General features: G+C 63.0%; 16 non-coding genes and 7 pseudogenes across 16 annotated transcripts; all 23 read left to right on the plus strand.

Moving 5' to 3' along the window:
- Nucleotides 1–497: 497 nt before the first annotated feature.
- Nucleotides 498–616, plus strand: LOC133264438 (5S ribosomal RNA). The gene has a single exon (XR_009741643.1). It is a non-coding gene; the product is annotated as a 5S ribosomal RNA (ribosomal RNA).
- A 558-nt stretch (nucleotides 617–1,174) lies between these two features.
- Nucleotides 1,175–1,293, plus strand: LOC133264535 (5S ribosomal RNA). The gene has a single exon (XR_009741684.1). It is a non-coding gene; the product is annotated as a 5S ribosomal RNA (ribosomal RNA).
- Nucleotides 1,294–1,850: 557 nt separating this feature from the next.
- Nucleotides 1,851–1,976, plus strand: LOC133264528 (5S ribosomal RNA; annotated as a pseudogene).
- A 556-nt stretch (nucleotides 1,977–2,532) lies between these two features.
- Nucleotides 2,533–2,657, plus strand: LOC133264503 (5S ribosomal RNA; annotated as a pseudogene).
- A 556-nt stretch (nucleotides 2,658–3,213) lies between these two features.
- LOC133264546 (5S ribosomal RNA) lies at nucleotides 3,214–3,332 on the plus strand. Its single transcript, XR_009741695.1, has one exon. It is a non-coding gene; the product is annotated as a 5S ribosomal RNA (ribosomal RNA).
- A 555-nt stretch (nucleotides 3,333–3,887) lies between these two features.
- LOC133264472 (5S ribosomal RNA) lies at nucleotides 3,888–4,012 on the plus strand (annotated as a pseudogene).
- A 553-nt stretch (nucleotides 4,013–4,565) lies between these two features.
- Nucleotides 4,566–4,690, plus strand: LOC133264504 (5S ribosomal RNA; annotated as a pseudogene).
- Nucleotides 4,691–5,249: 559 nt separating this feature from the next.
- Nucleotides 5,250–5,368, plus strand: LOC133264558 (5S ribosomal RNA). The gene has a single exon (XR_009741706.1). It is a non-coding gene; the product is annotated as a 5S ribosomal RNA (ribosomal RNA).
- A 558-nt stretch (nucleotides 5,369–5,926) lies between these two features.
- LOC133264569 (5S ribosomal RNA) lies at nucleotides 5,927–6,045 on the plus strand. Its single transcript, XR_009741717.1, has one exon. It is a non-coding gene; the product is annotated as a 5S ribosomal RNA (ribosomal RNA).
- Nucleotides 6,046–6,602: 557 nt separating this feature from the next.
- On the plus strand, nucleotides 6,603–6,727 carry LOC133264505 (5S ribosomal RNA; annotated as a pseudogene).
- A 552-nt stretch (nucleotides 6,728–7,279) lies between these two features.
- LOC133264444 (5S ribosomal RNA) lies at nucleotides 7,280–7,398 on the plus strand. Its single transcript, XR_009741649.1, has one exon. It is a non-coding gene; the product is annotated as a 5S ribosomal RNA (ribosomal RNA).
- A 557-nt stretch (nucleotides 7,399–7,955) lies between these two features.
- LOC133264456 (5S ribosomal RNA) lies at nucleotides 7,956–8,074 on the plus strand. The gene has a single exon (XR_009741660.1). It is a non-coding gene; the product is annotated as a 5S ribosomal RNA (ribosomal RNA).
- Nucleotides 8,075–8,631: 557 nt separating this feature from the next.
- LOC133264506 (5S ribosomal RNA) lies at nucleotides 8,632–8,756 on the plus strand (annotated as a pseudogene).
- Nucleotides 8,757–9,315: 559 nt separating this feature from the next.
- LOC133264471 (5S ribosomal RNA) lies at nucleotides 9,316–9,433 on the plus strand. The gene has a single exon (XR_009741675.1). It is a non-coding gene; the product is annotated as a 5S ribosomal RNA (ribosomal RNA).
- A 558-nt stretch (nucleotides 9,434–9,991) lies between these two features.
- On the plus strand, nucleotides 9,992–10,110 carry LOC133264467 (5S ribosomal RNA). The gene has a single exon (XR_009741671.1). It is a non-coding gene; the product is annotated as a 5S ribosomal RNA (ribosomal RNA).
- Nucleotides 10,111–10,666: 556 nt separating this feature from the next.
- Nucleotides 10,667–10,785, plus strand: LOC133264479 (5S ribosomal RNA). Its single transcript, XR_009741676.1, has one exon. It is a non-coding gene; the product is annotated as a 5S ribosomal RNA (ribosomal RNA).
- Nucleotides 10,786–11,341: 556 nt separating this feature from the next.
- LOC133264490 (5S ribosomal RNA) lies at nucleotides 11,342–11,460 on the plus strand. Its single transcript, XR_009741677.1, has one exon. It is a non-coding gene; the product is annotated as a 5S ribosomal RNA (ribosomal RNA).
- A 554-nt stretch (nucleotides 11,461–12,014) lies between these two features.
- On the plus strand, nucleotides 12,015–12,139 carry LOC133264516 (5S ribosomal RNA; annotated as a pseudogene).
- Nucleotides 12,140–12,697: 558 nt separating this feature from the next.
- On the plus strand, nucleotides 12,698–12,816 carry LOC133264502 (5S ribosomal RNA). Its single transcript, XR_009741679.1, has one exon. It is a non-coding gene; the product is annotated as a 5S ribosomal RNA (ribosomal RNA).
- Nucleotides 12,817–13,371: 555 nt separating this feature from the next.
- LOC133264514 (5S ribosomal RNA) lies at nucleotides 13,372–13,490 on the plus strand. The gene has a single exon (XR_009741680.1). It is a non-coding gene; the product is annotated as a 5S ribosomal RNA (ribosomal RNA).
- A 554-nt stretch (nucleotides 13,491–14,044) lies between these two features.
- Nucleotides 14,045–14,163, plus strand: LOC133264525 (5S ribosomal RNA). The gene has a single exon (XR_009741681.1). It is a non-coding gene; the product is annotated as a 5S ribosomal RNA (ribosomal RNA).
- A 554-nt stretch (nucleotides 14,164–14,717) lies between these two features.
- LOC133264533 (5S ribosomal RNA) lies at nucleotides 14,718–14,836 on the plus strand. Its single transcript, XR_009741682.1, has one exon. It is a non-coding gene; the product is annotated as a 5S ribosomal RNA (ribosomal RNA).
- Nucleotides 14,837–15,393: 557 nt separating this feature from the next.
- Nucleotides 15,394–15,512, plus strand: LOC133264534 (5S ribosomal RNA). Its single transcript, XR_009741683.1, has one exon. It is a non-coding gene; the product is annotated as a 5S ribosomal RNA (ribosomal RNA).
- Nucleotides 15,513–15,738: the final 226 nt, after the last annotated feature.

The raw sequence follows: 15,738 nt of genomic DNA on the forward strand, positions 1-15,738 counted from the left end.
GCACAGAAAAAGAGGCTGACATTGCCCGCAGGGACCCCTTTTCTGGCTGGCAAATGTACAGCACTAGGGTCCCCTGTTTGCAAGCTTCTCCCCCTTTTGCTGGCTTGCCTTTTTAAGCTATTTTAGGCCCCTGCGAGCAATTCCAGCCGTTTTTTTCTTGCGGGACGTTGAGGCCACAGGGGTCCTTGCGGGCAGTCCCGGACTTCTTGTTCTCGGTGGGGTGCTGCGGAGGGGCAGGTCCCTGGAGACCCTGTTCCTGTTGTTGGGGGACATGAGAGAAGGAGCGTGGCGTTGTTTTTGCGCGGGCCGGGGGGGGGGGATTTGCGCGGGGGAGTGCGTGTCGGGTCGTCGCGGGCAGAGGCGTGCGGGGCTGTGTGCGTGGGGGCGCTGGCGTGGTTGGGCGTCACAATGGTGCCCCTGGCTTTGGGGGCTGGGGCTGAGTGCGGGTGGGCAGCGTGTGCGGGGGCGCCGAGAGCGGTGGTGGCAGGGGAGAGGCTGCCTACGGCCACACCACCCTGAAAACGCCCGATCTCGTCTGATCTCGGAAGCTAAGCAGGGTCGGGCTCGGTTAGTACTTGGATGGGAGACCGCCTGGGAATCCCGGGTGCTGTAGGCTTTTGCCAGCCCATAGGGGACCCTGCGGGCAATGTCAGCCTCTTTTTCTGTGCGGGCTTTTGCGTCTTTGGGGCACCATCAGGAATTGCAGACCCCTTTTTCTTGCTGGCATTTGAAGCACTTAGGGTCCCCTGTTTGCAAGCTTCTCCCCCTTTTGCTGGCTTGCCTTTTTAAGCTATTTAGGCCCCTGCGAGCAATTCCAGCCGTTTTTTTTCTTGCGGGACGTTGAGGCCACAGGGGTCCTTGCGGGCAGTCCCGGACTTCTTGTTCTCGGTGGGGTGCTGCGGAGGGGCAGGGTCCCTGGAGACCCTGTTCCTGTTGTTGGGGGACATGAGGGAAGGAGCGTGGCGTTGTTTTTGCGCGGGCCGGGGGGGGGGGGGGATTTGCGGGGGGGGTGCGTGTCGGGTCGTCGCGGGCAGAGGCGTGCGGGGCTGTGTGCGTGGGGGCGCTGGCGTGGTTGGGCGTCACAATGGTGCCCCTGGCTTTGGGGGCTGGGGCTGAGTGCGGGTGGGCAGCGTGTGCGGGGGCGCCGAGAGCGGTGGTGGCAGGGGGAGAGGCTGCCTACGGCCACACCACCCTGAAAACGCCCGATCTCGTCTGATCTCGGAAGCTAAGCAGGGTCGGGCTCGGTTAGTACTTGGATGGGAGACCGCCTGGGAATCCCGGGTGCTGTAGGCTTTTGCCAGCCCATAGGGGACCCTGCGGGCAATGTCAGCCTCTTTTTCTGTGCGGGCTTTTGCGTCTTTGGGGCACCATCAGGAATTGCAGACCCCTTTTTCTTGCTGGCATTTGAAGCACTTAGGGTCCCCTGTTTGCAAGCTTCTCCCCCTTTTGCTGGCTTGCCTTTTTAAGCTATTTAGGGCCCTGCGAGCAATTCCAGCCGTTTTTTTCTTGCGGGACGTTGAGGCCACAGGAGTCCTTGCGGGCAGTCCCGGACTTCTTGTTCTCGGTGGGGTGCTGCGGAGGGGCAGGTCCATGGGAGACCCTGTTCCTGTTGTTGGGGGACATGAGGGAAGGAGCGTGGTGTTGTTTATGCGCGGACCGGGGGGCGGGGGGGGATTTGCGGGGGGGCGCGTGTCGGGTCGTCGCGGGCAGAGGCGTGCGGGGCTGTGTGCGTGGGGGGCGCTGGCGTGGTTGGGCGTCACAATGGTGCCCCTGGCTTTGGGGGCTGGGGCTGAGTGCGGGTGGGCAGCGTGTGCGGGGGCGCCGAGAGCGGTGGTGGCAGGGGAGAGGCTGCCTACGGCCACACCACCCTGAAAACGCCCGATCTCGTCTGATCTCGGAAGCTAAGCAGGGTCGGGCTCGGGCTCGGTTAGTACTTGGATGGGAGACCGCCCTGGGGATCCCGGGTGCTGTAGGCTTTTGCCAGCCCATAGGGGACCCTGCGGGCAATGTCAGCCTCTTTTTCTGTGCGGGCTTTTGCGTCTTTGGGGCACCATCAGGAATTGCAGACCCCTTTTTCTTGCTGGCATTTGAAGCACTTAGGGTCCCCTGTTTGCAAGCTTCTCCCCTTTTGCTGGCTTGCCTTTTTAAGCTATTTAGGCCCCTGCGAGCAATTCCAGCCGTTTTTTTCTTGCGGGACGTTGAGGCCACAGGGGTCCTTGCGGGCAGTCCCGGACTTCTTGTTCTCGGTGGGGTGCTGCGGAGGGGCAGGTCCATGGGAGACCCTGTTCCTGTTGTTGGGGGACATGAGGGAAGGAGCGTGGTGTTGTTTATGCGCGGGCCGGGGGGCGGGGGGGGATTTGCGGGGGGGGGTGCGTGTCGGGTCGTCGCGGGCAGAGGCGTGCGGGGCTGTGTGCGTGGAGGCGCTGGCGTGGTTGGGCGTCACAATGGTGCCCCTGGCTTTGGGGGCTGGGGCTGATCGGGGTGGGCAGCGTGTGCGGGGGCGCCGAGAGCGGTGGTGGCAGGGGAGAGGCTGCCTACGGCCACACCACCCTGAAAACGCCCGATCTCGTCTGATCTCGGAAGCTAAGCAGGGTCGGGCTCGGGCTCGGTTAGTACTTGGATGGGAGACCGCCTGGGGATCCCGGGTGCTGTAGGCTTTTGCCAGCCCATAGGGACCCTGCGGGCAATGTCAGCCTCTTTTTCTGTGCGGGCTTTTGCGTCTTTGGGGCACCATCAGGAATTGCAGACCCCTTTTTTCTTGCTGGCATTTGAAGCACTTAGGGTCCCCTGTTTGCAAGCTTCTCCCCCTTTTGCTGGCTTGCCTTTTTAAGCTATTTAGGCCCCTGCGAGCAATTCCAGCCGTTTTTTTCTTGCGGGACGTTGAGGCCACAGGGGTCCTTGCGGGCAGTCCCGGACTTCTTGTTCTCGGTGGGGTGCTGCGGAGGGGCAGGTCCATGGGAGACCCTGTTCCTGTTGTTGGGGGACATGAGGGAAGGAGCGTGGTGTTGTTTATGCGCGGGCCGGGGGGCGGGGGGGATTTGCGGGGGGGGTGCGTGTCGGGTCGTCGCGGGCAGAGGCGTGCGGGGCTGTGTGCGTGGAGGCGCTGGCGTGGTTGGGCGTCACAATGGTGCCCCTGGCTTTGGGGGCTGGGGCTGAGTGCGGGTGGGCAGCGTGTGCGGGGGCGCCGAGAGCGGTGGTGGCAGGGGAGAGGCTGCCTACGGCCACACCACCCTGAAAACGCCCGATCTCGTCTGATCTCGGAAGCTAAGCAGGGTCGGGCTCGGTTAGTACTTGGATGGGAGACCGCCTGGGAATCCCGGGTGCTGTAGGCTTTTGCCAGCCCATAGGGGACCCTGCGGGCAATGTCAGCCTCTTTTTCTGTGCGGGCTTTTGCGTCTTTGGGGCACCATCAGGAATTGCAGACCCCTTTTTCTTGCTGGCATTTGAAGCACTTAGGGTCCCCTGTTTGCAAGCTTCTCCCCCTTTTGCTGGCTTGCCTTTTTAAGCTATTTAGGGCCCTGCGAGCAATTCCAGCCGTTTTTTTCTTGCGGGACGTTGAGGCCACAGGAGTCCTTGCGGGCAGTCCCGGACTTCTTGTTCTCGGTGGGGTGCTGCGGAGGGGCAGGTCCATGGGAGACCCTGTTCCTGTTGTTGGGGGACATGAGGGAAGGAGCGTGGTGTTGTTTATGCGCGGACCGGGGGCGGGGGGGGATTTGCGGGGGGGGCGCGTGTCGGGTCGTCGCGGGCAGAGGCGTGCGGGGCTGTGTGCGTGGGGGCGCTGGCGTGGTTGGGCGTCACAATGGTGCCCCTGGCTTGGGGGCTGGGGCTGAGTGCGGGTGGGCAGCGTGTGCGGGGGCGCCGAGAGCGGTGGTGGCAGGGGAGAGGGTGCCTACGGCCACACCACCCTGAAAACGCCCGATCTCGTCTGATCTCGGAAGCTAAGCAGGGTCGGGCTCGGGCTCGGTTAGTACTTGGATGGGAGACCGCCTGGGAATCCCGGGTGCTGTAGGCTTTTGCCAGCCCATAGGGGACCCTGCGGGCAATGTCAGCCTCTTTTTCTGTGCGGGCTTTTGCGTCTTTGGGGCACCATCAGGAATTGCAGACCCTTTTTCTTGCTGGCATTTGAAGCACTTAGGGTCCCCTGTTTGCAAGGTTCTCCCCCTTTTTGCTGGCTTGCCTTTTTAAGCTATTTAGGCCCCTGCGAGCAATTCCAGCCGTTTTTTTCTTGCGGGACGTTGAGGCCACAGGGGTCCTTGCGGGCAGTCCCGGACTTCTTGTTCTCGGTGGGGTGCTGCGGAGGGGCAGGTCCATGGGAGACCTGTTCCTGTTGTTGGGGGACATGAGGGAAGGAGCGTGGCGTTGTTTATGCGCGGGCCGGGGGGGGGGGGATTTGCGCGGGGGGTGCGTGTCGGGTCGTCGCGGGCAGAGGCGTGCGGGGCTGTGTGCGTGGGGGCGCTGGCGTGGTTGGGCGTCACAATGGTGCCCCTGGCTTTGGGGGCTGGGGCTGAGTGCGGGTGGGCAGCGTGTGCGGGGGCGCCGAGAGCGGTGGTGGCAGGGGAGAGGCTGCCTACGGCCACACCACCCTGAAAACGCCCGATCTCGTCTGATCTCGGAAGCTAAGCAGGGTCGGGCTCGGGCTCGGTTAGTACTTGGATGGGAGACCGCCTGGGGATCCCGGGTGCTGTAGGCTTTTGCCAGCCCATAGGGGACCCTGCGGGCAATGTCAGCCTCTTTTTCTGTGCGGGCTTTTGCGTCTTTGGGGCACCATCAGGAATTGCAGACCCCTTTTTCTTGCTGGCATTTGAAGCACTTAGGGTCCCCTGTTTGCAAGCTTCTCCCCCTTTTGCTGGCTTGCCTTTTTAAGCTATTTAGGCCCCTGCGAGCAATTCCAGCCGTTTTTTTCTTGCGGGACGTTGAGGCCACAGGGGTCCTTGCGGGCAGTCCCGGACTTCTTGTTCTCGGTGGGGTGCTGCGGAGGGGCAGGTCCATGGGAGACCCTGTTCCTGTTGTTGGGGGACATGAGGGAAGGAGCGTGGTGTTGTTTATGCGCGGGCCGGGGGGCGGGGGGGGATTTGCGGGGGGGGGGTGCGTGTCGGGTCGTCGCGGGCAGAGGCGTGCGGGGCTGTGTGCGTGGAGGCGCTGGCGTGGTTGGGCGTCACAATGGTGCCCCTGGCTTTGGGGGCTGGGGCTGAGTGCGGGTGGGCAGCGTGTGCGGGGGCGCCGAGAGCGGTGGTGGCAGGGGAGAGGCTGCCTACGGCCACACCACCCTGAAAACGCCCGATCTCGTCTGATCTCGGAAGCTAAGCAGGGTCGGGCTCGGTTAGTACTTGGATGGGAGACCGCCTGGGAATCCCGGGTGCTGTAGGCTTTTGCCAGCCCATAGGGGACCCTGCGGGCAATGTCAGCCTCTTTTTCTGTGCGGGCTTTTGCGTCTTTGGGGCACCATCAGGAATTGCAGACCCCTTTTTCTTGCTGGCATTTGAAGCACTTAGGGTCCCTGTTTGCAAGCTTCTCCCCCTTTTGCTGGCTTGCCTTTTTAAGCTATTTAGGGCCCTGCGAGCAATTCCAGCCGTTTTTTTTCTTGCGGGACGTTGAGGCCACAGGAGTCCTTGCGGGCAGTCCCGGACTTCTTGTTCTCGGTGGGGTGCTGCGGAGGGGCAGGTCCATGGGAGACCCTGTTCCTGTTTTTGGGGGACATGAGGGAAGGAGCGTGGTGTTGTTTATGCGCGGGCCGGGGGGTGGGGGGGGATTTGCGGGGGGGGGTGCGTGTCGGGTCGTCGCGGGCAGAGGCGTGCGGGGCTGTGTGCGTGGAGGCGCTGGCGTGGTTGGGCGTCACAATGGTGCCCCTGGCTTTGGGGGCTGGGGCTGAGTGCGGGTGGGCAGCGTGTGCGGGGGCGCCGAGAGCGGTGGTGGCAGGGGAGAGGCTGCCTACGGCCACACCACCCTGAAAACGCCCGATCTCGTCTGATCTCGGAAGCTAAGCAGGGTCGGGCTCGGTTAGTACTTGGATGGGAGACCGCCTGGGAATCCCGGGTGCTGTAGGCTTTTGCCAGCCCATAGGGGACCCTGCGGGCAATGTCAGCCTCTTTTTCTGTGCGGGCTTTTGCGTCTTTGGGGCACCATCAGGAATTGCAGACCCCTTTTTCTTGCTGGCATTTGAAGCACTTAGGGTCCCCTGTTTGCAAGCTTCTCCCCCTTTTGCTGGCTTGCCTTTTTAAGCTATTTAGGCCCCTGCGAGCAATTCCAGCCGTTTTTTTTCTTGCGGGACGTTGAGGCCACAGGGGTCCTTGCGGGCAGTCCCGGACTTCTTGTTCTCGGTGGGGTGCTGCGGAGGGGCAGGTCCCTGGGAGACCCTGTTCCTGTTGTTGGGGGACATGAGGGAAGGAGCGTGGTGTTGTTTATGCGCGGACCGGGGGGCGGGGGGGGATTTGCGGGGGGGTGCGTGTCGGGTCGTCGCGGGCAGAGGCGTGCGGGGCTGTGTGCGTGGGGGCGCTGGCGTGGTTGGGCGTCACAATGGTGCCCCTGGCTTTGGGGGCTGGGGCTGAGTGCGGGTGGGCAGCGTGTGCGGGGGCGCCGAGAGCGGTGGTGGCAGGGGAGAGGGTGCCTACGGCCACACCACCCTGAAAACGCCCGATCTCGTCTGATCTCGGAAGCTAAGCAGGGTCGGGCTCGGGCTCGGTTAGTACTTGGATGGGAGACCGCCTGGGGATCCCGGGTGCTGTAGGCTTTTGCCAGCCCATAGGGGACCCTGCGGGCAATGTCAGCCTCTTTTTCTGTGCGGGCTTTTGCGTCTTTGGGGCACCATCAGGAATTGCAGACCCCTTTTTCTTGCTGGCATTTGAAGCACTTAGGGTCCCCTGTTTGCAAGCTTCTCCCCCTTTTGCTGGCTTGCCTTTTTAAGCTATTTAGGCCCCTGCGAGCAATTCCAGCCGTTTTTTTCTTGCGGGACGTTGAGGCCACAGGGGTCCTTGCGGGCAGTCCCGGACTTCTTGTTCTCGGTGGGGTGCTGCGGAGGGGCAGGTCCCTGGGAGACCCTGTTCCTGTTGTTGGGGGACATGAGAGAAGGAGCGTGGCGTTGTTTTTGCGCGGGCCGGGGGGGGGGATTTGCGCGGGGAGTGCGTGTCGGGTCGTCGCGGGCAGAGGCGTGCGGGGCTGTGTGCGTGGGGGCGCTGGCGTGGTTGGGCGTCACAATGGTGCCCCTGGCTTTGGGGGCTGGGGCTGAGTGCGGGTGGGCAGCGTGTGCGGGGGCGCCGAGAGCGGTGGTGGCAGGGGAGAGGCTGCCTACGGCCACACCACCCTGAAAACGCCCGATCTCGTCTGATCTCGGAAGCTAAGCAGGGTCGGGCTCGGTTAGTACTTGGATGGGAGACCGCCTGGGAATCCCGGGTGCTGTAGGCTTTTGCCAGCCCATAGGGGACCCTGCGGGCAATGTCAGCCTCTTTTTCTGTGCGGGCTTTTGCGTCTTTGGGGCACCATCAGGAATTGCAGACCCCTTTTTCTTGCTGGCATTTGAAGCACTTAGGGTCCCCTGTTTGCAAGCTTCTCCCCCTTTTGCTGGCTTGCCTTTTTAAGCTATTTAGGCCCCTGCGAGCAATTCCAGCCGTTTTTTTCTTGCGGGACGTTGAGGCCACAGGGGTCCTTGCGGGCAGTCCCGGACTTCTTGTTCTCGGTGGGGTGCTGCGGAGGGGCAGGTCCCTGGGAGACCCTGTTCCTGTTGTTGGGGGACATGAGGGAAGGAGCGTGGCGTTGTTTTTGCGCGGGCCGGGGGGGGGGGGGGATTTGCGGGGGGGGGTGCGTGTCGGGTCGTCGCGGGCAGAGGCGTGCGGGGCTGTGTGCGTGGGGGCGCTGGCGTGGTTGGGCGTCACAATGGTGCCCCTGGCTTTGGGGGCTGGGGCTGAGTGCGGGTGGGCAGCGTGTGCGGGGGCGCCGAGAGCGGTGGTGGCAGGGGAGAGGCTGCCTACGGCCACACCACCCTGAAAACGCCCGATCTCGTCTGATCTCGGAAGCTAAGCAGGGTCGGGCTCGGTTAGTACTTGGATGGGAGACCGCCTGGGAATCCCGGGTGCTGTAGGCTTTTGCCAGCCCATAGGGGACCCTGCGGGCAATGTCAGCCTCTTTTTCTGTGCGGGCTTTTGCGTCTTTGGGGCACCATCAGGAATTGCAGACCCCTTTTTCTTGCTGGCATTTGAAGCACTTAGGGTCCCCTGTTTGCAAGGTTCTCCCCCTTTTGCTGGCTTGCCTTTTTAAGCTATTTAGGCCCCTGCGAGCAATTCCAGCCGTTTTTTTTCTTGCGGGACGTTGAGGCCACAGGGGTCCTTGCGGGCAGTCCCGGACTTCTTGTTCTCGGTGGGGTGCTGCGGAGGGGCAGGTCCATGGGAGACCCTGTTCCTGTTGTTGGGGGACATGAGGGAAGGAGCGTGGCGTTGTTTATGCGCGGGCCGGGGGGGGGGGGGATTTGCGCGGGGGGGTGCGTGTCGGGTCGTCGCGGGCAGAGGCGTGCGGGGCTGTGTGCGTGGGGGCGCTGGCGTGGTTGGGCGTCACAATGGTGCCCCTGGCTTTGGGGGCTGGGGCTGAGTGCGGGTGGGCAGCGTGTGCGGGGGCGCCGAGAGCGGTGGTGGCAGGGGAGAGGCTGCCTACGGCCACACCACCCTGAAAACGCCCGATCTCGTCTGATCTCGGAAGCTAAGCAGGGTCGGGCTCGGGCTCGGTTAGTACTTGGATGGGAGACCGCCTGGGGATCCCGGGTGCTGTAGGCTTTTGCCAGCCCATAGGGGACCCTGCGGGCAATGTCAGCCTCTTTTTCTGTGCGGGCTTTTGCGTCTTTGGGGCACCATCAGGAATTGCAGACCCCTTTTTCTTGCTGGCATTTGAAGCACTTAGGGTCCCCTGTTTGCAAGCTTCTCCCCCTTTTGCTGGCTTGCCTTTTTAAGCTATTTAGGCCCCTGCGAGCAATTCCAGCCGTTTTTTTCTTGCGGGACGTTGAGGCCACAGGGGTCCTTGCGGGCAGTCCCGGACTTCTTGTTCTCGGTGGGGTGCTGCGGAGGGGCAGGTCCATGGGAGACCCTGTTCCTGTTGTTGGGGGACATGAGGGAAGGAGCGTGGTGTTGTTTATGCGCGGGCCGGGGGGCGGGGGGGGATTTGCGGGGGGGGGGTGCGTGTCGGGTCGTCGCGGGCAGAGGCGTGCGGGGCTGTGTGCGTGGAGGCGCTGGCGTGGTTGGGCGTCACAATGGTGCCCCTGGCTTTGGGGGCTGGGGCTGAGTGCGGGTGGGCAGCGTGTGCGGGGGCGCCGAGAGCGGTGGTGGCAGGGGAGAGGCTGCCTACGGCCACACCTCCTGAAAACGCCCGATCTCGTCTGATCTCGGAAGCTAAGCAGGGTCGGGCTCGGTTAGTACTTGGATGGGAGACCGCCTGGGAATCCCGGGTGCTGTAGGCTTTTGCCAGCCCATAGGGGACCCTGCGGGCAATGTCAGCCTCTTTTTCTGTGCGGGCTTTTGCGTCTTTGGGGCACCATCAGGAATTGCAGACCCCTTTTTCTTGCTGGCATTTGAAGCACTTAGGGTCCCCTGTTTGCAAGCTTCTCCCCCTTTTGCTGGCTTGCCTTTTTAAGCTATTTAGGGCCCTGCGAGCAATTCCAGCCGTTTTTTTCTTGCGGGACGTTGAGGCCACAGGAGTCCTTGCGGGCAGTCCCGGACTTCTTGTTCTCGGTGGGGTGCTGCGGAGGGGCAGGTCCATGGGAGACCCTGTTCCTGTTTTTGGGGGACATGAGGGAAGGAGCGTGGTGTTGTTTATGCGCGGGCCGGCGGGCGGGGGGGGATTTGCGGGGGGGGGTGCGTGTCGGGTCGTCGCGGGCAGAGGCGTGCGGGACTGTGTGCGTGGGGGCGCTGGCGTGGTTGGGCGTCACAATGGTGCCCCTGGCTTTGGGGGCTGGGGCTGAGTGCGGGTGGGCAGCGTGTGCGGGGGCGCCGAGAGCGGTGGTGGCAGGGGAGAGGCTGCCTACGGCCACACCACCCTGAAAACGCCCGATCTCGTCTGATCTCGGAAGCTAAGCAGGGTCGGGCTCGGTTAGTACTTGGATGGGAGACCGCCTGGGAATCCCGGGTGCTGTAGGCTTTTGCCAGCCCATAGGGGACCCTGCGGGCAATGTCAGCCTCTTTTTCTGTGCGGGCTTTTGCGTCTTTGGGGCACCATCAGGAATTGCAGACCCCTTTTTCTTGCTGGCATTTGAAGCACTTAGGGTCCCCTGTTTGCAAGCTTCTCCCCCTTTTGCTGGCTTGCCTTTTTAAGCTATTTAGGCCCCTGGGAGCAATTCCAGCCGTTTTTTTCTTGCGGGACGTTGAGGCCACAGGGGTCCTTGCGGGCAGTCCCGGACTTCTTGTTCTCGGTGGGGTGCTGCGGAGGGGCAGGTCCCTGGGAGACCCTGTTCCTGTTGTTGGGGGACATGAGGGAAGGAGCGTGGTGTTGTTTATGCGCGGACCGGGGGGCGGGGGGGGATTTGCGGGGGGGTGCGTGTCGGGTCGTCGCGGGCAGAGGCGTGCGGGGCTGTGTGCGTGGGGGCGCTGGCGTGGTTGGGCGTCACAATGGTGCCCCTGGCTTTGGGGGCTGGGGCTGAGTGCGGGTGGGCAGCGTGTGCGGGGGCGCCGAGAGCGGTGGTGGCAGGGGAGAGGGTGCCTACGGCCACACCACCCTGAAAACGCCCGATCTCGTCTGATCTCGGAAGCTAAGCAGGGTCGGGCTCGGTTAGTACTTGGATGGGAGACCGCCTGGGAATCCCGGGTGCTGTAGGCTTTTGCCAGCCCATAGGGGACCCTGCGGGCAATGTCAGCCTCTTTTTCTGTGCGGGCTTTTGCGTCTTTGGGGCACCATCAGGAATTGCAGACCCCTTTTTCTTGCTGGCATTTGAAGCACTTAGGGTCCCCTGTTTGCAAGCTTCTCCCCCTTTTGCTGGCTTGCCTTTTTAAGCTATTTAGGCCCCTGCGAGCAATTCCAGCCGTTTTTTTCTTGCGGGACGTTGAGGCCACAGGAGTCCTTGCGGGCAGTCCCGGACTTCTTGTTCTCGGTGGGGTGCTGCGGAGGGGCAGGTCCATGGGAGACCCTGTTCCTGTTTTTGGGGGACATGAGGGAAGGAGCGTGGTGTTGTTTATGCGCGGGCCGGGGGGCGGGGGGGGATTTGCGGGGGGGCGCGTGTCGGGTCGTCGCGGGCAGAGGCGTGCGGGGCTGTGTGCGTGGGGGCGCTGGCGTGGTTGGGCGTCACAGTGGTGCCCCTGGCTTTGGGGGCTGGGGCTGAGTGCGGGTGGGCAGCGTGTGCGGGGGCGCCGAGAGCGGTGGTGGCAGGGGAGAGGCTGCCTACGGCCACACCACCCTGAAAACGCCCGATCTCGTCTGATCTCGGAAGCTAAGCAGGGTCGGGCTCGGTTAGTACTTGGATGGGAGACCGCCTGGGAATCCCGGGTGCTGTAGGCTTTTGCAGGCCCATAGGGGACCCTGCGGGCAATGTCAGCCTCTTTTTCTGTGCGGGCTTTTGCGTCTTTGGGGCACCATCAGGAATTGCAGACCCCTTTTTCTTGCTGGCATTTGAAGCACTTAGGGTCCCCTGTTTGCAAGCTTCTCCCCCTTTTGCTGGCTTGCCTTTTTAAGCTATTTAGGCCCCTGCGAGCAATTCCAGCCGTTTTTTTCTTGCGGGACGTTGAGGCCACAGGGGTCCTTGCGGGCAGTCCCGGACTTCTTGTTCTCGGTGGGGTGCTGCGGAGGGGCAGGTCCCTGGGAGACCCTGTTCCTGTTGTTGGGGGACATGAGGGAAGGAGCGTGGCGTTGTTTTTGCGCGGGCCGGGGGGGGGGGATTTGCGGGGGGGGGTGCGTGTCGGGTCGTCGCGGGCAGAGGCGTGCGGGGCTGTGTGCGTGGGGGCGCTGGCGTGGTTGGGCGTCACAATGGTGCCCCTGGCTTTGGGGGCTGGGGCTGAGTGCGGGTGGGCAGCGTGTGCGGGGGCGCCGAGAGCGGTGGTGGCAGGGGAGAGGCTGCCTACGGCCACACCACCCTGAAAACGCCCGAACTCGTCTGATCTCGGAAGCGAAGCAGGGTCGGGCTCGGGCTCGGTTAGTACTTGGATGGGAGACCGCCTGGGAATCCCGGGTGCTGTAGGCTTTTGCCAGCCCATAGGGGACCCTGCGGGCAATGTCAGCCTCTTTTTCTGTGCGGGCTTTTGCGTCTTTGGGGCACCATCAGGAATTGCAGACCCCTTTTTCTTGCTGGCATTTGAAGCACTTAGGGTCCCCTGTTTGCAAGCTTCTCCCCCTTTTGCTGGCTTGCCTTTTTAAGCTATTTAGGCCCCTGCGAGCAATTCCAGCCGTTTTTTTCTTGCGGGACGTTGAGGCCACAGGGGTCCTTGCGGGCAGTCCCGGACTTCTTGTTCTCGGTGGGGTGCTGCGGAGGGGCAGGTCCCTGGGAGACCCTGTTCCTGTTGTTGGGGGACATGAGGGAAGGAGCGTGGCGTTGTTTTTGCGCGGGCCGGAGGTGGGGGGGGGATTTGCGGGGGGGGGTGCGTGTCGGGTCGTCGCGGGCAGAGGTGTGCGGGGCTGTGTGCGTGGGGGCGCTGGCGTGGTTGGGCGTCACAATGGTGCCCCTGGCTTTGGGGGCTGGGGCTGAGTGCGGGTGGGCAGCGTGTGCGGGGGCGCCGAGAGCGGTGGTGGCAGGGGAGAGGCTGCCTACGGCCACACCACCCTGAAAACGCCCGATCTCGTCTGATCTCGGAAGCTAAGCAGGGTCGGGCTCGGTTAGTACTTGGATGGGAGACCGCCTGGGAATCCCGGGTGCTGTAGGCTTTTGCCAGCCCATAGGGGACCCTGCGGGCAATGTCAGCCTCTTTTTCTGTGCGGGCTTTTGCGTCTTTGGGGCACCATCAGGAATTGCAGACCCCTTTTTCTTGCTGGCATTTGAAGCACTTAGGGTCCCCTGTTTGCAAGCTTCTCCCCTTTTGCTGGCTTGCCTTTTTAAGCTATTTAGGCCCCTGCGAGCAATTCCAGCCGTTTTTTTCTTGCGGGACGTTGAGGCCACAGGGGTCCTTGCGGGCAGTCCCGGACTTCTTGTTCTCGGTGGGGTGCTGCGGAGGGGCAGGTCCATGGGAGACCCTGTTCCTGTTTTTGGGGGACATGAGGGAAGGAGCGTGGTGTTGTTTATGCGCGGGCCGGGGGGCGGGGGGGGATTTGCGGGGGGGCGCGTGTCGGGTCGTCGCGGGCAGAGGCGTGCGGGGCTGTGTGCGTGGGGGCGCTGGCGTGGTTGGGCGTCACAATGGTGCCCCTGGCTTTGGGGGCTGGGGCTGAGTGCGGGTGGGCAGAGTGTGCGGGGGCGCCGAGAGCGGTGGTGACAGGGGAGAGGCTGCCTACGGCCACACCACCCTGAAAACGCCCGATCTCGTCTGATCTCGGAAGCTAAGCAGGGTCGGGCTCGGTTAGTACTTGGATGGGAGACCGCCTGGGAATCCCGGGTGCTGTAGGCTTTTGCAGGCCCATAGGGGACCCTGCGGGCAATGTCAGCCTCTTTTTCTGTGCGGGCTTTTGCGTCTTTGGGGCACCATCAGGAATTGCAGACCCCTTTTTCTTGCTGGCATTTGAAGCACTTAGGGTCCCCTGTTTGCAAGCTTCTCCCCCTTTTGCTGGCTTGCCTTTTTAAGCTATTTAGGCCCCTGCGAGCAATTCCAGCCGTTTTTTTCTTGCGGGACGTTGAGGCCACAGGGGTCCTTGCGGGCAGTCCCGGACTTCTTGTTCTCGGTGGGGTGCTGCGGAGGGGCAGGTCCATGGGAGACCCTGTTCCTGTTGTTGGGGGACATGAGGGAAGGAGTGTGGCGTTGTTTTTGCGCGGGCCGGGGGGGGGGGATTTGCGCGGCGTGGTGCGTGTCGGGTCGTCGCGGGCAGAGGCGTGCGGGGCTGTGTGCGTGGGGGCGCTGGCGTGGTTGGGCGTCACAATGGTGCCCCTGGCTTTGGGGGCTGGGGCTGAGTGCGGGTGGGCAGCGTGTGCGGGGGCGCCGAGAGCGGTGGTGGCAGGGGAGAGGCTGCCTACGGCCACACCACCCTGAAAACGCCCGATCTCGTCTGATCTCGGAAGCTAAGCAGGGTCGGGCTCGGTTAGTACTTGGATGGGAGACCGCCTGGGAATCCCGGGTGCTGTAGGCTTTTGCCAGCCCATAGGGGACCCTGCGGGCAATGTCAGCCTCTTTTTCTGTGCGGGCTTTTGCGTCTTTGGGGCACCATCAGGAATTGCAGACCCCTTTTTCTTGCTGGCATTTGAAGCACTTAGGGTCCCCTGTTTGCAAGCTTCTCCCCCTTTTGCTGGCTTGCCTTTTTAAGCTATTTAGGCCCCTGCGAGCAATTCCAGCCGTTTTTTTCTTGCGGGACGTTGAGGCCACAGGGGTCCTTGCGGGCAGTCCCGGACTTCTTGTTCTCGGTGGGGTCCTGCGGAGGGGCAGGTCCCTGGGAGACCCTGTTCCTGTTGTTGGGGGACATGAGGGAAGGAGCGTGGCGTTGTTTTTGCGCGGGCCGGGGGGGGGGGATTTGCGCGGGGGGGTGCGTGTCGGGTCGTCGCGGGCAGAGGCGTGCGGGGCTGTGTGCGTGGAGGCGCTGGCGTGGTTGGGCGTCACAATGGTGCCCCTGGCTTTGGGGGCTGGGGCTGAGTGCGGGTGGGCAGCGTGTGCGGGGGCGCCGAGAGCGGTGGTGGCAGGGGAGAGGCTGCCTACGGCCACACCACCCTGAAAACGCCCGATCTCGTCTGATCTCGGAAGCTAAGCAGGGTCGGGCTCGGTTAGTACTTGGATGGGAGACCGCCTGGGAATCCCGGGTGCTGTAGGCTTTTGCCAGCCCATAGGGGACCCTGCGGGCAATGTCAGCCTCTTTTTCTGTGCGGGCTTTTGCGTCTTTGGGGCACCATCAGGAATTGCAGACCCCTTTTTCTTGCTGGCATTTGAAGCACTTAGGGTCCCCTGTTTGCAAGCTTCTCCCCTTTTTGCTGGCTTGCCTTTTTAAGCTATTTAGGCCCCTGCGAGCAATTCCAGCCGTTTTTTTCTTGCGGGACGTTGAGGCCACAGGGGTCCTTGCGGGCAGTCCCGGACTTCTTGTTCTCGGTGGGGTGCTGCGGAGGGGCAGGTCCATGGGAGACCCTGTTCCTGTTTTTGGGGGACATGAGGGAAGGAGCGTGGTGTTGTTTATGCGCAGGCCGGGGGGCGGGGGGGGATTTGCGGGGGGGGCGCGTGTCGGGTCGTCGCGGGCAGAGGCGTGCGGGGCTGTGTGCGTGGGGGCGCTGGCGTGGTTGGGCGTCACAATGGTGCCCCTGGCTTTGGGGGCTGGGGCTGAGTGCGGGTGGGCAGAGTGTGCGGGGGCGCCGAGAGCGGTGGTGACAGGGGAGAGGCTGCCTACGGCCACACCACCCTGAAAACGCCCGATCTCGTCTGATCTCGGAAGCTAAGCAGGGTCGGGCTCGGTTAGTACTTGGATGGGAGACCGCCTGGGAATCCCGGGTGCTGTAGGCTTTTGCAGGCCCATAGGGGACCCTGCGGGCAATGTCAGCCTCTTTTTCTGTGCGGGCTTTTGCGTCTTTGGGGCACCATCAGGAATTGCAGACCCCTTTTTCTTGCTGGCATTTGAAGCACTTAGGGTCCCCTGTTTGCAAGCTTCTCCCCCTTTTGCTGGCTTGCCTTTTTAAGCTATTTAGGCCCCTGCGAGCAATTCCAGCCGTTTTTTTCTTGCGGGACGTTG

This window comes from Pezoporus flaviventris, unplaced genomic scaffold, assembly GCF_033815535.1.
Source record: "Pezoporus flaviventris isolate CSIRO_AGI_PZ_B2104156 unplaced genomic scaffold, CSIRO_AGI_Pfla_v1 ptg000856l, whole genome shotgun sequence".
Lineage (NCBI taxonomy): Eukaryota > Metazoa > Chordata > Aves > Psittaciformes > Psittacidae > Pezoporus > Pezoporus flaviventris.